Source organism: Pelodiscus sinensis, chromosome 5 (assembly GCF_052426305.1).
Source record: "Pelodiscus sinensis isolate ZL-2025 chromosome 5, ASM5242630v1, whole genome shotgun sequence".
NCBI classification, from domain to species: Eukaryota; Metazoa; Chordata; order Testudines; family Trionychidae; genus Pelodiscus; species Pelodiscus sinensis.
This window is the reverse complement of record NC_143056.1, coordinates 23111428-23131984: the sequence shown is the minus strand read 5'-3', so window position 1 is coordinate 23131984 and position 20557 is coordinate 23111428. Positions and strand designations below refer to the sequence as shown.

At 45.1% G+C, this 20557-nt stretch overlaps 1 protein-coding gene across 7 annotated transcripts in view; it reads right to left on the bottom strand.

The window, feature by feature from the left end:
* The window catches only part of LOC149524297 (uncharacterized), a 378401-nt gene that overhangs the window by 52261 nt on the left and 305583 nt on the right, over window positions 1–20557 (bottom strand). For 5 of the 7 annotated variants that reach the window (XR_016349592.1, XR_016349591.1, XR_016349590.1 and 2 more), the window contains exon 4: window positions 16833–16955. The exons of the other annotated variants lie outside the window; for them this stretch is intronic. The gene's annotated coding sequence lies outside the window, so the exon portion shown is untranslated. The remainder of the gene's footprint in view (window positions 1–16832; window positions 16956–20557) is intronic. 7 annotated transcript variants of the gene reach the window in all.

Here is a 20557-nt window from a genome sequence, read left to right as displayed (position 1 = left end):
TTCAAGGGCTGAGATTGTGGGTTTGGGTTTCATTATAAACCAAAGAGCATCACTGGCATTTAATATAAAATAGTACTCCAGTGGGCCAAACTGGACAGCATGCATAGATGGATTAGAGTGTATGATACTTGCCATGGGCTATAGGGGCATATTGAACAAGAGAATGGTCAATGGACAAACCCTGTCCCAGTACCTTTGCAGAGACTCAATTAATCTAAAATTATGCCATAAATATCCAGGGAGGATAGGCTGTGTATTCCCAGTTCACTTAATCAAAGGCCTTTGTTGCATCCAAAGTGAGAAGTGTTTAGAGATTGGGGCGTCAAACCACACTGCTATTATGTCTACTAACTGTCTTAAACTATCCAAGCCATGCTAGGCTTTAATGAATCGCATCTGCTTTGGATATATGATATTGGGCACAGCTTCTTCCAGTCTACCTCCAAAACTTTGTGCCAATGTTTTCACATCAGTATTATTTAGAGCGATTGGTCAGGATCTCATGTCTTGCTCTACCCAGAGTGGAAATAACTAAAATTAAGACCCCCCTTGCAGTGCAGAGAAAAAGTACCTTCCTGCAGGGACTTGTAGAAGAGGGCAAGCAGGTTGCCTGCAAAGAGTTCAGAAAAATATTTACAAAAATCTATGGGGTTGCCATTTGGGCTGGGAGCTTTACCCACTTTTATGAATTTTAGGGCTTCAGTAATTGCAGCTGATGATGTGGCATACAAGTTCTCTTTCTGGGCCAAAGGGTTGGAGCATTTGTATTTTAGGAAAGAAAGTTGCCAGTGCCTTGTGTGAAGGAATAGACTCAAAATTGCATAGATCGTTGTAAAAACATTAAAGAAATGTTTATAACTTTAGGTGCAGAACATATTAAATTAGGTTTACCCCAGGTTCCATTAATGCCTATGGTTGTTCTTTGCTGTGCACAATGCTCTAGCAGGCTACCTGCTTTCTTCTTTGGTTAAGTCTTTGTCTTAACCAAAAAGACAAAAGCATATTGAGGTTATATCCATTCCTATACAAAGTGTGTAGGAATTCTGAGGAAGGATTTCTGGTGTAGCTCCTTGACTTTTCTTTCAAGGAATACCATGTTATCCTTCTGTTCCCCTTCCCTCCCATTTTTAGCTGCATTAAATCTCATAATTCTGTTTCTAAGAAAGACCTTTAATGTTTCCCCAAAAAAAGCTTGCTTGAGGGATTTGTGGGCTCATTGGTATCCAGGAAGAGGCCCATTTCCTTTTTCATAAACATCTTGAAATTGAAGTCTAAGAGCAGCAAGGTATTAAACCTGCATTTACATCACTGCTTATCCACTGTATTATAAGTAAATTGTAGGGCAAGAGCTGCATGGTGAAAGATCACAATTGTACGAGTTGTGCTCAGTATGCAACTGACTCAATTAGCTTCAATTAAGGGGAGAAAAAAGCTAATCCATGAATATATTTTGAGGGCAGGGGAGAAAAATATGTAACGTCTTCCTGTTGAGTTCTCACTCCTCCAAACATCACACAGTCCTAAGTCGAATATCCTGGATTTCAGTGGTATTCTGGATCTGGTTTGCTTACCATTGCTATGGAACTATTGATCTATTGGTTTTCAAATCTCGTTAGAGTCACCTGCATTTATGATGGAACTGTATCTTCAGCACAGCAAAGAATCCATGAAAAAAAAGTCTCAAGCTCATTCAAATAGCTGGAATGACAAATGCAGGAGTTGGGGGCCCACAAGAGCACTCTAAAACCTTGCCTCTACAGGCTCTGGTACAAAACTCCCCCTCCCCCCCCGACACACACAAAATCCTAATACCCAGAGTTTGGGGGATCCGCTGCCACCACCCAAATAATTCCAAGAAAAATCAGGGAAGGGAATCACTTGGGAAATCCCCTCCCTAAGGTAAAACTCTCCTCACTACCCCAACCTCCATTTTATTTTGGGCTTGGGAATAACAGAGGGAATCCTCAGACAACAATGGATTCTGCCCTTGTAACTAGGCACTGAGACCTAAGGACACAATAATCAACCAATAAAAACTCAACTTTTATTATCAAAACAAACCTTACCTACAGTTGCAAGCATGGTAAATTGGCTAGATGGAAGGAGCCACCATTTGATATAGATACGCAGGGAAAAACCCCTGGGTTGTAAGGCTTAGTTACAAAAGAGAAAAAAAAAAAACACTTAGCAAGCTCAGACATTATTTCCAAATCCCCAAATAAGGAAAACAAGAAACCCTCATGAACTATTTAAACTTTTCCCTACTTACACATTTCAAGAAGTCCGTTCTTGGAGAGAGAAGCGTTTTCCATCTCCCACAATAGCTGGGAGAAACTGCTCTGAATCTCAAACAAAGAAGAGAGAAAGAGAGAGAAGAGAGAGAGAGAAAAAAGAGAAAAAAAAACCCTCTTTTACAGTTTGAATTTCCTACCTGCATTGTTATTGGCTAACCACCCAATACCTTGCGAGGCACCTGAGTTAACCCCTTAGTCACCAGGTGCTGGTCAGCACTCCTGATTATGACAGTGGCTTTGAATATCAGAGCCCAGAAACTGTATGTTAAAAAAGGCATGTGCTTTCTATCATAAACAGAGGGCTATTTCTGTTCCCAAAGATGAGTTTTAAAATTCCTTTCTTGCTGTATGACAAAACAGGTCAGTCATAACATGTATGTGGACTCTGCAATTGAAAAATAAGTTGAAACAGTTTGATCTTGCCTTTTATAAATACTAGCATTACCAGTCCCATTGTGACAGTAGACATATGCAGGGCCGGACGGAGGCATGGGTGAGCCGGGCAGCTGCCCAGGGCGCCAACTGATGAGAGGCGTCTGATGGCAGCTGTAAGGGGTGCGCGGCGTCCCTTACAGCTGCCATCATGAGCTGTGCGCCCAGTTCCCACAGCGCCGGCCCGCCTGCATCCCCACGGCGCCGGCCAGCAGCACCCTTCCCCCCATGGCTGCGGGGCCCTGCATGGCCCGGCGCTCATGCCAGCAGCGCTGGCCAGGCCAGGCTGGGTAGTGCATGTGCCGTGTGCCCCGGAGTTGGGCCCCGGGCTGCGCGCCAGTGGCCGTGGCCAGCACACACATGCACCGTGTGCCCCGGGGGGTGGGCCCGCACACTCTGGGGGGGGGGACCGTGCATGTGCCCTGCGCCCAGGGGCGGCGCTGCGTGCCCAGGCTCAGGGCACCAAAAGGGCTCAGGCCGGCCCTGGACATACGTATGGTCTCCTCCCACTCTGCTGTTCCTGGAGGAATAATAGCTAATTCAATTTAGGGCTTTAATTCGGAATCCTGTTTCACTGCCGCATGTAGACGCGGGCAGTTACTTTGGGCTAGTCAATTTCTAAAATGGTGACCGGCTGGGAACAAGCTAATGAAGCACGGGATATTTAAATCCCGCGCTTCATTTGCAATTTCGGTCACCCTCATTAGCCTCCCTAGATCGAACTAGGGGGCTAGTGTAGACATACCGTAATAGACTAATATAGATTTATACCTTAGCCAGCATTAAAACAATGTCTCACATAATATGGATTATAAATTCCAGCAGCTATGTTAGGTGATCAAGTCCATTGTGGTTCTGTCCTTTTACAATAGGCTGCAAGTGGGTGGATGGGTGAAATCACCTCTACCATTAAAAAGCTCTTTCATCCTAGTTCCGCATCCTGTTAATGTTTGCCTGAAATTCCTTCCACTCCTGGAAGATGAGGCTTTACAACTTTCCAGTCTAGAAAAGCTCAGGACAGTCTCTTGGCTTCCTGGGCAGAACAAACTTATCAGCTCTCTCCATTCCATGATATGCTGTTGATCAGTTACCAGGAGATGAAAAAATCTCCTTTGCAAGATTCTGCCTGCAGCTTGGAAATTTTGGTCTTTCTTACATTCTAGGCTCTTTGGAACTCACCCTCCCCAAACAGCAGTAATGTGGAAGCCAATACTAGCTGTCTTAACCGCTCCGCCAAAAAAACAGATTTCTCCTCCCCAACATTTTTAAAGACCAGATTATTCTCAAGTCTTGTCTTTGATCTGGGTCTGTCACTAGAAGGAACATCTGAATAGCCCAGTGTTTGAATATAATGAAAATTTCAAACGGTGGCCAGTTTTCCCTCTAATTTTTCTCACCCCTGTGTGGAATGAATTTTGTTATGTGCACCAATATGTATCACACATCACCTCCATATTGGTGCACTTAAAAAATTCATGTGGCAGGAATGGGGCCAAGGGTTCTGAGTGTGGGAGAGGGCTCAGGCCTAGAGTTAAGGGTTGGGGTGCAGGAATGTGAGGGCTCTGGCTGCAGTTCTGGGTTCTGGGTGGAGCCAAGGATGAGGGACTCAGAGTGGAGACAAATTAGGGGTCCAAGGGTGTTGGGGCTCTGGCTGGGAGTGCAAGCTCTGGGGTGGAGGCAGGTTGAGGAGTTTGGGATGAAGAAGGGTGCTTGGTGACGCAGCGAAGACAGGGGACTCCCTCCGTCTCTCTCTTCTTGCAACAGCACCAGGGCTGGGAGGGAAAATTACTTCTCCCCACTGTGGCAGCTCCGGGTTTGGAGCTACAGGATAAGCACCCTTCCCCAGCCCTGGAAGGTTCCAGCTGGGACTAGGTTGTAGCTTGGGAAGGACACCCCAGCCATGGCAGGGAGGGGCTCAGGGGCCAGGCTATTTCAGCCACAGCAGGGGGTGGGAATCCAGGCCTAGGCTTCTCTGGCTGTGGTAGGGTCGGCTCCAGGGCCAAACCACCCTGGCTGCAGTAGGGCAGGAGAGGAACTCTGGGGGTCAGGCCATGGCAGGGGTGCATCAGGGTTGGGCCACCACATCCACAGTTTTTTTTCAGTCCAGGAGTGAAGCGCTGGGATCAGGCTGATTTTCCCCTGGCCCAGGCAGGCTGAAGGCCAGACTAAGTTGGGGTTGGGGTGGCTCTGCTCCAGCAGGCAGATCCTCACCTTGGGTTCCCTGAATACCATGCTGCTTACAGAAAACCGATGCTCTAAGCCCCTGAATTCCAGCCCTACCCCAGGGCCTCCACCTTCCATACTGGTGCCTATAACAAAGGCACTGCAGAGGTTCAAAAGCAGGCTTGGCTACCATATGCCCATGGGCATGTAAGCCAGAATGCAGCTACACACTGCAGTGTAGACATACCCTAAAAGTCAGAAAGGTAGCCAGGGTTCTCATAAATTTGGTGTAGCTGAACTAAAATCAAAGATGGCTCTGGCTTTCATTTCCACTCCAAAGGATTCCAATGTTTTGTAGCTTGGGACAGTATTTGTTTCTGTTTCTGTCAGCAGCTTTATATACAATATCCCCCAAGGTACAATCTAGACTGTCACGCTGCTGGGTACCCAGGGTGCCTTTTACACTATTTTGCTGGTGAAAAGCAGACTCTGTGGGCTCTGTTCACACATCCATTAGCATGTAAAGGCACACCCCACCCAACTACATGAGTGCTTTTTCAGCCACAAGGAATAACTCTTTTTTGTGCTACTGCTCTTGTGCAAAAAGGCAGGTGTGGACGCTTTGCAGGGGTTTCTTGCACCAAAAAAAAAAAAAAAGCACAGGTGCTCTGATGGCCATTCTGTTAATGGCCATCAGAGCTCTCTTGTGCAAAAGCACATCACTTTTGTGATGCACTTTTGAGGTGTGGATGCGCTTTTGCGAAAGAAGTTTTGCGGAAGATCTCTTCCGCAAAAAGCTTCTTGTGCAAAAACCCTGCAGTGTAGGTAAAGCCCTTTAGTAAGAAACATAAAGCAAAATCTCACAACACCATATACAATCTCAATACACACATTTTAATAGAACAATGGTGTTCAGCTGATTATGACATTTCAAGTGATACTTCTGTTAGGGCTGATTTCCACTCTGGCGCTCTGAGTGCAGAAGGTGGGGGGCCTGTGAAGACCTTAAATACTGTGCCTCTAAAAGCTCTCTGCTTACAAAAACTCTCCAGAGTTGCAGATTTACTGACTTTGTGGGGTAGCTGCCACTACCAAGTGAAACAAAAGAAAACCATTTTTTCTTGAACCTACAAGCATTCGGACTTCTTCCAGAGGGGTATCCCAAGCTCCTTTACTACAAGAGAGCTTGAAAAACAAAGAGAAAACAAACTGCAGTCTCTGGTAGCTGATCGCTCATCTTAGGCTGGCAGACACACACACGGAGAACCCCTGTTCCTTTCCAGGACACAGGAATCAAACCATCACTTTAAAAAAGTGATTTTTAATAACAAAACAAAAGATATGTTTGATGAAGCATACTTGATTGCCAGGTGTTACAGAGCAACTAAGTAAAACAAATTAAAATAGAGAAAATCTCTGGGAACAAGTCTTAGGCTGTGTCTAGACTGCAGGGTTTTTTCGAAAAAAGTAACTTTTTGAAAAAACTTCACCTGCGTCTAGACTACAGCTGCGTTCTTTCGAAGTTAAATCAAAAGAATGCGGCTTTTCTTTCAACAGCGGTACTCCTCATTTCACGAGGAAGAATGCCTTTTTTCAAAAGTGCTCTTTTGAAAAAAGGCGTTCTTGAATGCAAACAGGGCTTTTTCGAAAGAGAGCATCCAGACTGCATGGGTACTCTCTTTCAAAAAAGTGGCTTGCTTTTTCAAAAGTACTGCTTGCAGTCTAGACGCTCTTTTTCGAAAGAGGCTTTTTCGAAAGTATCTTTCGAAAAAGCCTCTTTCGAAAGAGGCTTGCAGTCTAGACGTAGCCTTAGATAGTGAATGGGGGAGAAGAGGCATGGATTCACACAGAGAAGTTCAAACCAAACCACAAAAATAAAGAAAAATAGCCTAATCACAACTAAATACACATTTTCCTTTATTTACTCATGATCCCTTTCTGGTTCAGTCCACTTCCATGCCCAAAATTCCTTGAGAGCATAGTAGTCCTGTCTGCATTTAAATCAGTCTGTATCTCTCAAATTCTGGTTTAACTTCCTGTGACAGGGCTAACCTGCCCCGCACTGAACAGAAGGGAGGAGAGCCCATCTATTGGGTGGAACACGCCCCTCCCCCGCAGCCCTGCTGGGCATGCTCGCAGTTCAGCCTCAGTATAAAAGGCTGCCAGGCTGCTCAGTTGGGGTGGACCTCTGGGGAGGAAGGAGCTCTGGCCCAAACTGCAGATGCTACTGTCCCTGAGTTGAGCATGGCCCCAATGCTGACTCTGGGAGGATGCCTGCCCTGCTGCAGTGAGCAACCCCTTTGCTGCTGCCCCCAATGCAGGACCTGCTGACATTGCTGCTGCTGCCAGTCCAGTGTTGCCAGGTGGGGTCTCTGTCGGGCACAGGGCTGGGGTAGGAAGCAACCCAGGGCAAGGGGCAGGGAATGCCCCAGTGGGCTTGGTGTGTTTTGGGGAGAACCCCCTGCCAAGCCAGTGGTGGGAACCACCCACCACTACTAGGGCCCTGGGTTGGGGTCTGGTGGAGAGGGAGGTCCTGGACCCCCTACTTCATTCTCTCAGGGCACCGAGTAGGCCTCAGGGCCTGCAAGTTGTGCTGGACAAGGCCTCAGGGCCTGTGGGTTTGTGCTGGACTAGGCCTCAGGGCCTGCTCTGACTGTGGACTAGGCCTCAGGGCTGGTGATTGTGCAGAACTAGGCCTCTGGGCCTGCTTTAATCTTGTGGAGGAGAGGGTGTGGTGGTGGGGGGGGGGGGAAGATACCTTTCCTGCTTTCTTTGCAGGAAAGGTATCTTATACAATTCAGATTTCAGCACTGTATCCCTATGGGTTCTTTTGGACCCCTGCCAATACCCTGCTAGCTACCTGAGTTTAACCTCTTAGTCAATGGGTGCTTGCCAGTACTCCTCCTATCCATAACAACTTAGAATCATAGAATACTAGGACTGGAAAGGACCTCGAGAGGTCATCGAGTCCAGTCCCCTGCCCCCATGGCAGGACCAAATAAATGTCTATCAGGGATGGTCTAGAGAGTATCTAACATACTCTTAAATATCTCCACAGATGGAGATTCCACAACCTCCCTGGGCAATTTATTCCAGTGTTTGACTATCCTGACAGTTAGGAACTTTTTCCTAATGTCCAACCTAAACCTCCCTTGCTGCAGTTCAAGCCCATTGCTTCTTGTTCTATCCTCAGAGGCTGAGATGAACAAGTTTTCTCCCTCCTCCTTATGACACCCTTTTAGATACATGAAAACGGCTATCATGTCCCCCCTCAACCTTCTGTTTTCTAAACTAAACAAACCCAATTCTTTCAGCCTTCCTTCATAGGTCATGTTCTCTAGACCTTTACTCATTCTTGTTGCTCTTCTCTGGACCCTCTCCAATTTTTCCACATCTTTCTTGAAATGTGGTGCCCAGAACTGGACACAATACTCCAATTGAAGCCTAACCCGCACAGAGTAGAGCGGAAGAATGACTTCTCGTGTCTTGCTCACAACACACCTGTTAATGCATCCCAGAATCATGTTTGCGTTTTTTTTTTTTTTTTTTTGCAACAGCACCACAGTGCTGACTCATATTCAGCTTGTGGTCCACTATAACCCCTAGATTCCTTTCTGCCATACTCCTTCCTAGACAGTCGCTTCTCATTCTGAATGTATGAAACTGATTGTGGAGCACTTTGCATTTGTCTTTATTAAACTTCATCCTGTTTACCTCAGACTATTTCTCCAAATCATTTTGAATTATGACCCTATCCTCCAGAGCAGTCGCAACCCCTCCCAAGTTGGTATCATCTGCAAACTTAATAAGCATACTTTCTATGCCAATATCTAAATCGTTGATGAAGATATTGAACAGAGCCGGTCCCAAAACACCCCTGCTGAACCCCACTTGCTATATCTTTTCAGCAGGATTGTGAACCATTAATAACTACTCCCTGAGTACGGTTATCCAGCCAGTTATGCACCCTCCTTATAGTAGCCACATCTAAGTTGTATTTGCCTTGTTTATTGATAAGAATAGCATGCGAGTCGTATCAAATGCCTTATTAAAGTCTAGGTATACCACATCCACTGCTTCTCCCTTATCCACAAGACTCGTTATCCTATCAAAGAAAGCTATCAGACTGGTTTGATATGATTTGTTCTTTACAAATCCATGCTGGCTGTTCCCTATCACCTTGCCACCTTCCAAGTGTTTACAGATAATTTCCTTAATTACTTGCTCCATTATCTTCCCTGGCACAGAAGTTTAACTAGTCTGTAGTTTCCTGAGTTGTTCTTATTTCCCTTTTTATAAATGGGCACTATATTTGCCCTTTTCCAGTCTTCTGGAATCTCTCCTGTCTCCCATGATTTTTCAAAGATGATAGCTAGAGTCTCAGATACCTCCTCTATCAGCTCCTTGAGTATTCTAGGATGTGTTTCATCAGGCCCTGGTGACTTGCAGGCATCTAACTTTTCTAGGTGTTTTTTAACTTGTTCTTTTTTTATTTTATTTTCTAAACCTACCCCCTTCCCACTAGCATTCACTGTTAGGCATTCCTTCAGACTTCTTGATGAAGACCGAAACAAAGAAGTCATTAAGCATCTCTTCCATTTCCAAGTTTCCTGTTACAGTTTCTCCCTCCTCACTGACCAGTGGGCCTACCCTGTCCTTGGTCTTCCTCTTGCTTCTAGTGTATTTATAAAAAGTCTTCTTGTTTCCCTTTATTCCCATAGCTAGTTTGAGCTAATAAGGCATACTTTGTACAAATTATATAATTTACATAAAAAGTGGTAAACATGGGGTATTAGGTATCCAATATGTCTGTGATTTTCTTAATGTTCTACTTGCCAATACTACAGCATGCAAAGGTACACCTCTAACCAACTTTTCTTGGACTTCACTGTGAAGTTACTACAAGCCCCGTGAAAGGTACAATTGGGTTTCTCAAGGAGCACACCAAAGACCAGAGACTCCTCTTGGTGCCAAGGGAAGTAATCTGCACCATACCATTGCCTAGTGTCAATTATTTCCCTCTGTTAGTTCATCAAGAGCTGTAGCATCAAAGCTGCACCTACCACTGCATATCCGTGCACCTGCACAGAAGGAGCCCGAGGGAGGCAGTCCTTCTTCTCCTGCTGAAATTCATGTTTCAGTTAGTCCACATAGGAAAAGGGGCACCTGATGCCCCTTACTCCTTTGTACAGTCACATATGACAAACCACAATCTTGTCCTTCATTGATAAATTTGGACCTGATTCTGTGGCCTTTTTTATCAGAACTCTCACTAAGATCAGAATCAGCCCTATGTCCCCAATCCTGCAAAAATGCACGCATGCTTTGATTTGAGCTGAGAACAGGTCCAGTGAAGTTAATGTGACTTCTCACAGGGCATACTGTTAGGCACATGAATATTATGTGTGTTTCCAGGACCAAGACCTTTTCCTGTTATCTAGCAAGAATACACAAAATAAGAGTAAACATGCTCTTGCCAAATGTGTTGTGAAACTTTCATTTCCTTACATTGTATCTACATTTGTAACAGATGACAAACAGCTTCCGCATCACTTTGATCATTACAAAAATAAAAGCACTGGTCCAAAACCTATTATAAGGCAATAAAAGAGTATTTAAAATGTACTCCCTCCAGAATCGTATCATGCAGGAAAATGGAATGCACAATTCACTACATGCTCTTATTTTATCATATGTTATATTCATGAAGAGAAATTGCTTAAGAGAGCAAGACTGCACATAAATTGACTAATTTAGCAGCACTTTTTTCATAGCAGAGATGCAATAAAGAATTCTTAAATCTCCTGATCTAATGCAAGAGAAAATATTCTGTTTTCCTGGAAGAGGAACAATATAATTTAAGTGAAGAGAATAATGACTGAAGGGGGGGAAAGGGTATAAAATAGATGTACTAAACTGTGTAATGTTGTAATACATAAAATATTTCTGTTTAAAATATTTAGCTAATATATTTATTATTATATGAAAAGCTCATGAAACTAATGCATTTTAATTTCTCTTAGTGTTCTAGTCAGCTATGTCTTCTCAGAAATAGTTGATCTCAAAACACTGATTAGTTGCAGTGTTTGTATTTCCACTATGACATCAATGTTGTTAGCTTGCTGCTATACTATAGTTCAGACTGCCTGAAGTTTGAATTTTGGGCACAAACTAGGTAATTACTGCTCAGCATGTGTTTCATCTTCTCCCTATCATTAGAAGATGTTAAATGGTGTTAAAGCCAACAGCTAGAAAGCCTGCCTCCTTAGCCTACCCCAGCTCATTAAAGTTCGATTTAATTTAATAGAAGAGGTATCAAATAGGTAGGCTTACTCAACTTTATAATAAAAGATTAATAATGAGTAAGAGAGCCTAGTATGGTATCCTAGCCATCTGAAAGACAGCAGTGCAGTGGTCAGAATGTCTCAAAAATTGGGCTTTCCTTTACTTCTTTGTATACTCAGTTTGTTACAACAGACAAGGTTTCAGAATGTCTTTTCATTACTTTAAACCTAATATATCATTCTCCCTTATCTTCTTTTTACATGTTTTTGGAAGCTTTTTGCTTGGCTTGCACAGACTCCGCAGTAAACAGGATAGAGATTGTAACTAGTTTATTACCTTGTTTTGACCATAGCATTCCAAGATTCAACACAAATTTACAAGCATTTTTCACCAAGTATAGCTTGGTACATTCGGCATGTTAGCTTAAGCATCAACAAAATTGTTTGTCTTGTCTTTTCCTCAGTACCTAACACTGAAATTACACTCATCTACATCTTCCCTTCATTAAACATAAGTAAACTCCTTTTGGGGGAATGTTGAACATGAATACAATTCATAGTTATATAAATACATGATATTATATATAATACTGAAAATTCTGTTGATCAACACTATAAACCTTACAGACTTTCTCTTACCTGGCTTCATACATATTTTTGTAAGACTCAAAAGCTGAGCATAGCAATATATCAAGTTTGGGAGGTTGAGTGTATTTCTCAAGAATTGTTGAATTCTTTTGCTATATACCACAAGGATCATGCAAAGTCTACATCACCTACCTATAATATAGTTTTAGAGTTATATAATTCAGCATTGTAAATATAACATACTATACTTACATTTGGCTACTCTCTTATTTTGGTTATATAATATCTCCTTGTTTAATCATATGTATGGCTACAGCAACCCTTGCATGATTTGAGTAATACATTTTGCTTGTGAGTTGCCTACATCTATGTTCTATTAGTTAACAATAAGCAAGCTACCTTCCTGTTCAATAATTCTGTTAGTGAATTCCATTAGTGAAAGCTGTTTCCCCAAAATACATTGTTTACAAGATTCAGTTTCACAAATTTTGACAAAGTCCATTCCTCAGCTGTCTCCATAACTGTCCCTGTGGCTCTTAGCAAAGTATGTCATTACAAATTTACAAGCTGTGGTTTTCCATTTTGCCAAGGTGCCTTGGCTTATTTAAGTCAATGGGCTATTGAAAGTCATACTCTCCTCCTTCCCCCAGGAGATTTACCAATGCAAGCCATGGTGTCAGGTAAGGTGGCTGTCATACATGGGCTTTTTCCTAAGAGAAAATTATTGAGCAATCACTAAGTACCCTCAGCTCACATTACAATCAAGCTAGAACACTGTCACCCCACATGAGAGTGCCCTAATACCAGATGACAGGTCCAGTGGTATTTTGTTAGGCCTGCATCTACTATTTTAAAAGACCATCCCATGTTTTATAACTTTTTAGTGGAAACCTGCACTACAAATACAACAGAACCATGCAAGCTGTTTGAAATAATAGATTTTCCTCTGCTCTATAAAATAAGGCCACCAACCTACTTTAAAAACTGGGTTTACAAAAACTCAGAGCAGACAATGAGGGAGACAATGAGTGAGACCTGAAGACAAGCTCTGTGTAGTTCAAAAGCTTGTATCTATCTATCATCAACAGAAGTTGGCCCAATAAAAGAGATTATTTCACCTATGTTCTCTCATATTCTGGTAATTGCAGGTGGCTACAAAGATGCTGCAAACAACATTGGAAAATATCAAATTTTGCAGGTTAAAATGGAAACTTTACAACATGAAGAAAAAGGAAGCCAGACTAAACAGTGTCATCGACTTTCTGAGCAATGGAAGACAAAAACCAAAAGAAGAGCTCTGTGTGGCTCAATCTTCTATGTTCCATCAACAAAATCTGTTCCAATAAAATGTCTCACTCAGGGTATGTCTACACTACAAAGTTAGTTCGAATTAACTTTAATAGGCGCTACACTAGCACTCTGCTAGTTCAAACTTAATTCGAACTAGCGGAGCACTTAATTCGAACTGGGAAAACCTCATTCTACAAGGACTAATGCCTAGTTTGAATTAGCTAGTTCGAATTAAGGGCTGTGTAGCCACTTAATTCAAACTAGTGGGAGGCTAGCCCTCCCCAGCTTTCCCTGGTGGCCACTCTGGCCAACACCAGGGAAACTCGTCTGCCCCCCTCCTGGCCCCGGAGCCCTTAAAGGGCCACGGGCTGGCTACACAGTTTGTGCCAGTTGCAAGGCTGCCAGCACCCAGCCAGCAGACCCTGCACCTAGCATGCCATGAGCCAGCCACCCGATGCCACCCTCCCCTCCCCCTCTCCTGGGACCAGGCTGGCAGCTCCCAGGAGCCTGCCCGGGGCCACAAGAGGCGGGCACCCGCTTGGTCTAGTGTGGAGATCTTGGACCTCATCGAGGTTTGGGTGGAAGCCTCCAATGTCCGCTGCAAAATAAAGCACCTGCGGGAGTCCTACTCCCGGGCCTGCCTGCCAGGGGCTGACCCAAAGGCCTGCCCCCACTTTCACACCCTGGACCGAATCCTGGGGGCTCACACCATCCATGCCCCCCGGGTGGTCATCCCCCCCGGGTGGTCATCAACCCTGGGGCAGAGGGACCGGTCCTGGACACCGAGGAGGAGGAGCTGGAGGACACCAGGAGCCTGCCCAGGACCCAGGACCCCTGAGGAACCCCACAGAGCACATCGCCTGTGTCGTCCGAGGCCGGGAAGGCTCCACATGTGAGTACCATCATGCTCCCCTTATGTGTACGGGGGGTGGGGAGGAGAGGGAGCCCAGGGACCGTGAGCCTGGGCCTTGCCCACCATGGAGCAGCAGCTGGGTGTCAAGCAGGGGCCTTGGCCTTGCAGAGGGGGGCTGGGTTTCACCCACCTTGTCCCCAGGGAGAACTGACTGCTGCTCTTGTTTCACCACAGCTGCAGCACCTGGGACTGCAGGGCGCACCATCCCACCTGCAACAGCCACTCGTGCCCGGGCCAGGAGGCGTGCCAGAAACCAGGAGGACTACCAGCAGCTGCACCTCTGGTTCATGGAGCAGCTGCTCCGCACCCAGGAGCACTGGGTCCGGGAAGACTGTTGGCTGCACCAGCGGAGTGTGGATGCGCTGGACGAGCAGGGCCGTGGCCTCAGAGGCCACCTCCAGACCCTGGTGGACCGGTCCCTGCCTCCTCCTGCTCCGGCTCCTGCAGCTGCCCCAGCTCTCACTCCTCCTCCCACCCCTGCTCCCTCTGCTGCCCCTGCTCCCTCTCCCACTTCCTTCGCACCCCCCCCCATCCTTCCTCCTCCACACCCGTTCCCCCCCGAGGCCCCTGCACCCACAGTGTTGTGAGACGGGAGAGCCAGCCGGACCCCAAAGCCTGAGATTTCCCCTCCCTTCCTCCCCTTCCAGCTCCCTCCTCCCAGGTTTCCCCCTCTCCTCTCCCACCCTCACTCCTCCCTCCCCCTACCCCAGTTATGTAAAATAAAGAGTTTTGTTTTGCCAAAACAGGTGTCTTTATTTGACGTTAGGGAGGGTGGAAGAAGGCCCCAGGGGGGCATGCAGGGAGAGTTCAGTCCTCCTCCACCTGGAAGCTCTCCCGCAGGGCTTCCTGGATCCGGACGGCCCCCCGCTAGCCTTCCCGGATGGCGTCGGTGCGGGGCTGAGCGTACTGGCCAGCCATGCAGTCAGCCTCAGCCATCCAGGCTGGCAGGAAAGCCTCTCCTTTCCTCTTGCACAAATTGTGCAGCACACAACATGCTGCCACCATGGGAGGGATGTTGTGCTCAGTGAGGTCGAGGCAGGTGAAGAGGCACCTAAATCGGGCTTTCAGTCATCCGAAGGCCCCCTCAATGATGATGCAGGCCCTGGTCAGCCTCGCATTGAAGGCCTGGCAGGAGGGGGTGAGGTGCCCCGTGCAGGGCTTCATGAGCCAGGGCTGTAGGGGATAGGCTGCATCCCCCACCAGGCAGACGGGCATGTCCATGTCCCCAACCCTGATGTGGCAGTCGGGGAAGAAGGTGCCGGCATGCAGCCTCTGGCACACGGAGGAGTTCCAGTACACCCTGGCGTCGTGTGCCTTGCAGGACCAGCCCACATTAATGTCTGTGAACTGTCCCCGGTGGTCACACATGGCCTGCAGGAGGAGGGAGAAGTACCCCTTGCAGTTCACGTACTGGGAGGCCTGGGGTTCTGGGGCACGGATGGGGATGTGCGTCCCATCGATGGCCCCCGCGCAGTTGGGGAAGCCGAGGGTGCCGAACCCCCAGATGACGGCATCCGGGTCAGTGAGGTGGACAACCCTGCGGAGCAGCACCCGGTTGATGGCCTTGACCACCTGCGGAGAGACACAGCAAAGCGCGAATCAGTGGGGCACCCGGGTGGCTGGGAGTACTCGTGCCCTGGCAGTGCCCCGCGCCCCAGTCCCGGGAGCAACCCGCCCCCCGGGCGGCGTTTAGTACGGCCGGGAGAGACTGGCCCCTCCAGTGTGGGGCACTTTTGCCTCCTCTCTCCCCCCACACCCCCATCCCACCGTTTTCCCTAGGGTGGCCCATCCCCTCCTTGCAGCTCCCCTCACCCGCGGCCCAGTGGCCAGCGAGTGCCGTACCTGCATGAGCACCGCTCCAACGGTGGATCTCCCCACGCCGAACTGGTTCCTGACAGATCGGTAGCTGTCCGGCGTGGAGAGCTTCCAGAGGGCGATGGCCATGTGTTTCTGGAGGGGGATGGCGGGCCTCATGCGAGTGTCCCTTCTGCGCAGAGCAGGGGCGAGCCACTCGCAGATCTTCAGGAAGGTGTCCCTCTTCATCCTGAAGTTCTGGGTCCACTGTTGGTCTCCCCAGCGCTTCAGGACGATGCGGTCCCACCAGTCACTGCTGGTGCCGAGACGCCAGATGCGGCGGTGCACGCCGGCGTCCGGGCGCTGCCACAGCTGTGCCATGGCCCCCAGGGTGGCCAGGCGGAGAGGCAGGGGGCTGATGTGCACCAGGTGGAACCAGGCAGCCTCCAGCCATTGCTGGCAGGCTTGCAGCAGCAAGTCCATAAACTGCACCAGAAAGTGCAGGGCGAGCTCTGGCTCCATGTTGCTACCTGTGGCGGTGTCCCCGAAGGGAAGCACCGACACAGATGGGCGCAGAGAAAAACGCTTTGCTGTCCCTCAGCGAGGTAGGCAAGCAAGCAGAAAAGCTGAGAACCGGCTGTCCAGGGGGGTCCCTTTAAGCACGAGCCTCAGATAGCCTCAGACAGCAGCCACACAAAGCAACTACTGACCTGATGCCCTGCCAGAACCGGTTTCAGCCGCCCTTAAATGCACCCCTGTGTCCAATCAGTGTGGACGCGCTAGTTCGAATTAGCAAAACGCTAATTCGAACTAGTTTTTAGTTCTAGATGCGCTAGTTCGAATTAGCTTAGTTCGAATTAACTCATTCAAACTAAGTTAGTTCGAATTAGCGCTGTAGTGTAGACATACCCTTACCTTGTATCTCTCCTACCCTAGGAACAACATGTCTAAAACAACACTGTAGATAATGAACAAGATTATAAAATCACTAGCCTGTAAATGAGTTTGGAAGATGACTTCTTTACCTGTTACCATTTGATGTGGACATATTTAAATTTAAATGCTGTTCCTTACCATCCTGTGAGTGTGCAGGTCACCAAATGCTGCATATTAGTGAAGTTATACTGCCCAAATGGTGAGAGCTGGAGAAACTGAACTTCCTATGCATCCCAAAGCATAGCTCCCTGGAGGCTCCATCTGTGTCAGAGAGAAATAGTCTTTGAGACAAGCCATGGGCATGACCATGGGGATAATCATTCTTCTCTAGAGATGAGGAGTTCAATTAGCTAAGGAGGGTAACAGAGCTCAAAGGCTGTTGCAGAGCATCTGAATGTAACTCTGCTGATGCTCTATAGCTTGTGAAGGAGGATCCCATCTGCCAGTTCCCCACAGGCACCTCTGCACAAATTCTATTTATTTAGGCTTTGCCTTGGGACAAAGGATTTGATCAAAAGCTGGAGTCTATGGTTAGGAGCGGTGATAAGAAACTAACTTGCTCTCCAGTTCTTGTTTCCATGGGAGAATTTTAAATGAATCACTTTAATGTGTTTTTCAAGCTTCACAGCTAATGTATTGTACTGTATTTGAATGTTATTACTGTTAGTTAAATAACCACTAGAAGAGAATGCTTATAGTTTGCTATAAATACTGTTTTAACAAATGCCTTTCTTAAACAAAAAGACATAAATTGTTGGTACGTATTTTGAGTCAATTCAGTACGAATGCTTCTTCCAAAGCCTAGATATTTGTTATTTGTAGAATACAGCTTTTCCTTTCTTTGAGGTGCCCATTTCCACATCTTAAATCATAAACATCAAACACACATCAACAGCTTATTCTTTATATATACCCTACATTCCTTTAATACTGAGAAAAAGAACATTGCTTCCAAGCTGAGCCAGAAAACAGAACTACATATATTCCAAATGTGAAGTGAGGGAAATAGATTCTTGTTCAGGAACCTGTCCAAAATGAATTGAACGTGGTACAGCTGCAACATAATAAAAAGAAATCTTGGACTCCATGGCCAGCCTTTCCTCTGTATTATAGCCTATGCCAGAGTTCTTAACTCTTCACATGCTCCTTGGAAAAGTCAGTACATTTCCCATCCAGCCTCTGAACTCAGAAACCAATAGAAGGAGGTTAACAATTCCCAAAGCCTGGACTACATCCTCAGCTCTACAGAACTGATATAGTGCCACTGAATTCAAGTGTACATCAATGAAGTCAGTGGAACAACACCAAACACAGGATACATCTTTCTGATTTTGGAGATGCTTCTATAGCATTAAAATCAGAGACTTCCAGAACCAGACTTCAAGGATGGCAGCAGGCAATGGTTTGTGTGAATTTCAGAATGCAAGATGACTGATTGACATCACTGGCTATGGCACAAGTTACAACACAGGCAAAATAAGGAGATAAGTTTCGTCAACTTGCAGACTCCTGGGTTTTATTCCCCACTTGGTACAAATTACCCTGAATATTGTAAGAAAAAATGTGTACAGATTGGGAGATATAGAAATGTGTTGGAATAGATTTGAAAAGCAGGTAATGTACCTCACTGAAAAGTTACCTCAACAGGTTATGGAATAGAAATCATAGGGCAAAGGACTGCAAGAGGCCTCATAAGTCATCAAGTCCAATCTACTGATATTGCATGCAACCTCACCATATAATCCCATTGGTTGTTTGCCTCAATGACACCTCATTCTTTGAGCCATTAGAAACCTTTTTCTAATTTCCATTCAAATTTGTTCATGACTACTTCATATTCATTTGTTCTTGTATTAACATCATACTTTCTCTTAAATAGTTCTCTCTCCCTGTTTTTTACTTCCCCGATGTATTTATAGAGGACAAGCAGATTCCTGCCAGCCTGCAGTTTACTAGGTTACACACCACTCTCTCTCTTTCAATCTCCTGTTTTTAGTCGGACTCTCCATTCCCTCAGTCCTCCGAGCAGCTCTTTTCTGCATCTGTTCCATTGGAATTCATCTTTCTTGAACAAAGCTAACTAGAATTATACACAGTATTCTAGATCTGGTCTTACCAGAGAGACTTTTGCAATGGCATTCATAGTTCCCTAGCTTTACTGAAATTACCTTACCTGATACATCTTGTGATCGTATTTGCTTTATTTACAGACATATCATGCTGGTGGCTCATAATCATTCTGCGATCAGCTAGAACACCGACACCTTTTTCCTCAGCTCCTTCTTATTTCCAGCTGATGAGCTCCCAGTTTATAGCAGAAATTCTTATTAAACTGTAGGTGCATGATTATTAAATTTCATCTCATTTCTACTACTACATTTTCCTTTTTTTCTTATATAATATCCCAGTTATCTGGTGTACTAACAATGCCTTCCTTAGTGTCTTCAGCAAATATCATTAGCACATACCTACTTTTTGTGCCAAGGTCATTAATGAAAATATTAAATATATCCTAAGACAGATCCTTGAGGCCCTAGTAACTTCCTTCTAGACCAATAGTTCTCCATTCAGCCCAACACACTTCATCTTCCCTTTAGTCAGGTCCTTATCCTTCTTATAATTCTTGTACTAATCCCCATCTGCTCCATCTTAACTAACTTTTTTTTCATGTGGTACCAGTTGAAATGCTTTACTGATATCCAGATGGATTAGATCTAGTGAATTTTTCTTGCCTAAAAATTCAGTTATCAAATAAAGATACATTTATCTGGCATGATCTACCTTTCATAAATTCCTTTTGAATTTTCCATTTACCTCTATGCTTTATTATTCTTTACTTCAAAAATTATTCTACTTGCATACTCTTGAAGCAACATTAACATGGCTGTGGCTGTGCAGTTCGCTCCCTAAATATTAGGAACTATTCTTTAGTCAGACTCTCCATGCCACTGCAGCTGATTTGATAGAATCACATAAAATCTTCAAACTTCAAACACACTATTGCATGCTGTCGTGGGTATGGAAACTTTCCTGAATATGTTGAGATGATTTGTTTCTTTAGCATATAGATATTTAAAAAAAAAAAAACCTTTCCAGTCAAAAACATTACTCAATGTTATGCTAAAAAATGACTTAGTATGTTACATTGGAAGCTGACAGGAGTAAGATGACACCAACTATGCAGCAATATTGTACTGTACAAAGTCTCCATTACAACATTTAGCAAGTTCTATAAAACATGAAACTTCATTTATTTCAATGTTTTCCATAATAGTTCTTTTAACGGATTGTCTCCCTTGAATAGCCTCTTGATATTTTTATTTGTCCTTTTTTTCTTAATAAACAATCTGTCCTTGAAGCTTCCTTTGTTTTCATTTTCCAAACTGTATTTTAAAATCAAATGTAAAATATAATCTTGTGTGTGGATGATAAATCAATAGCAAATATCTTCCATTATGCAAACAAAACTATTGGGCAAATTTCATATACCACAGAATTAACTCCTTTTTTACTGCAACTTTTAATTAGGAAAAATGGTCACAGAATCCAAAAGATCAAGTGATATGGGGATTCAGAAACATGTTAAGGCCTAGAGCAGCCACACAAGGCTAATGTCTGTAAAGGCACAAGTGATCTTTTATTCCTAGATAATTACCTCTACATTGTAACTAGATTATAGCTCTGCTTGGAAAAAATTTGAACTCCTGGCAGTCAAATATCATCAAAGAATGCAAACTCCCAATTTGTCTGTGTCTGTGTGTTTTGTTTTTGTTTTTTTAATATACGTCTTAGTCAATTTAAAGTTATTTAAACAGATGTCATCAACTTTCTTATGCTCTCGTCCTTATTGTGGCCTATTCACA